The sequence below is a fragment of the Arachis hypogaea genome, chromosome 16 (assembly GCF_003086295.3).
Source record: "Arachis hypogaea cultivar Tifrunner chromosome 16, arahy.Tifrunner.gnm2.J5K5, whole genome shotgun sequence".
Lineage (NCBI taxonomy): Eukaryota > Viridiplantae > Streptophyta > Magnoliopsida > Fabales > Fabaceae > Arachis > Arachis hypogaea.
In genome coordinates this window covers 110,380,756-110,383,135 of record NC_092051.1, presented here as the reverse complement: position 1 = coordinate 110,383,135, position 2,380 = coordinate 110,380,756, and positions in this window count along the sequence as shown.

Sequence of the window (2,380 nt, the reverse complement as noted above, 5' to 3'; positions counted from 1 at the left end):
TCCTATTCTCTACACAAGTACTTATCATTATCTCACCATCACTATTATATATTAATTTGTTCTTTCGACCTTTCTCTTTTTTTATTCTCCTTCCACATCCTCTTTCTCGTTCGCAATTAATTACTACTGTATATCATTTTTCAGTTATCAATCTTATTTATAACTTCAATCTACAACGGCCTAATGTGATAATGAACTTTTATGAGTTGCTAAAAATTTGTTAAATAGATTTATTTTTTGTGTCTTTTGAATATCTAAATATAAAATTATTTTTCTTGTTATTCTCAATTTATGATTGAATTAACAAATAATAACAAATACATCATAATTTTAATAGGTAAAACAAATTAAGAAATGAATTAATTTATATTTATTTCAGCTACACTCAAAAGTAACAACTACTTTAAAAATAAATTAAAAAAAAATTCATAACTTTTATGTAAATCATCTACACTCTTACAAAAATAATCAAGTAATAAACATAACTTCTTCTATAATAAGTCCTTTTTAAATTATCTATTACATAAAATATCAGATATTTTTATTTATCAAAGTTAAAAATTAAAACTAAATAATATTAGTATTTTTTGTTTTAAAAATTAAAATAAAATACAAAACTAATCATAAGGCTAAAATAAAAAAAAGTAGAGGGATTCTAGAGGGGTGGTAATGTTGAATTTCATGTTCATATAGGTTGCATTTGTTTCTGAGAACAAGCTAAGACGAGACACTGAGAACAAGACATAAAGGACAAAAACACAAAATTTAGTGTTTTTGTATTTTGTTTAGTGATAAAATAGAACAAATTATAGAAATCTAATTTATTCTCATTTTTTTCATTCAAAAAATTTGAGAAGAAAAATATAATAATAAAAAATATAATTATGAAAAATTAATAAGAATAATAAAAGAAAAAATAAAAAATAAATTGTGTCCCTTGTTAGTGTCTCTGTATCTTTTCTATCAAGATGAACACACAAAATGCACTAATTCAGTGTCTCTGGACACAATATCTCTGTTCATGTCTCATCTATCAAACACAATTTTGTATCTCAGTCTCTCTCTCTCAATGTCATATCCCAGTAAACAAACGCAGCTATATATATGAGAATATTATGGTTTATTACATTATATCTTTATTTTGTGCCACATAATAGAAAGTAGACTTCTATGTCTATTTTTTTTATTATTTATGTTATTTATCTATATTTTTTTAAATTAGACTTTATAGTTATCGACTTATTTTTATTTTTTATAAGAGTACATCAATTATATCGTAATTTTAATAATCAATATAAATTTTAAAAAAATAAATAAATTCATATTTATTTCGATTACACTCAAAACTGAATAATATTATAAAAATAAACAAAAATGTCTCATAATTCTCATATAAATTATATATATTAGTATACCAAAAGTAAACTTAACTTCCTAGGTAATAAGTAATTTTTGGAATTGGATCTCTCATTGTAAATTTTATAAGAAAGATAAAAAAAATATGAGAGAAAAATTTAAAGATCATATTTTATACCCTAAAATTAAAAAAAATTGAGAGCATTAACTTCTCTAATTTTTGAATCATCTAATGTAAAAAAAAGATCACATCTTTATTATCCTAAAAGTTGAAAACTAAAATAAACTAATATTAGTATTTTTGAAAAAACATCAAAAGGTTAAAGATCACACCTTACATCATTAATTGAAAAATTGAGAATATTTATTTCCGTAATTTTTAAATCATTTAATGTATAAAAGTCACATCTTTACTATCCTAAAAGTTGAAAATTAAAACTCATATTAGTATTTTCTAATTAACAGAATCAAAGTAAAATACAAAACAATCTTAAATAAAAAAATAAAAAATTTCAAATTTCTAAAATATAAAAAGTTTATAAAATACAAAAATTGACTTAAAATATAACTATTAGGTACTCCACAAATAAACATAATTGCAAAATAAAACTTAACCTTCTTCTGATTTGAGTCATGTTGCTGACAAAAGTAAAATGTAACACATAAATACATATATTTTTAAAAATTAAATAATATTCAATAATTGACATATCTAAATGCAAATTTTCCTCGAACCACTTATTGATCGGATGGTGCAACTGTTCAAATGGGATACTCTAAAATTTTCATCTTGTAATCGATGACTTTGGATATTTTATGCTTCCAATTAGTATTATTTCACTGTTGGGTGGCCTTGTTCACGTTTAACACTCTAAAATAAATAAAAAATAAATTAAAATAAATAAAAAACTCTATAAAATAAAATGGTTGAAATAATATATATAACAGAAAAAAAAATTGGAACTTACATGTAAATATTAAAAAAACTGTGTTAATTATAAGAGATTATGAAAACTGTTTTTGT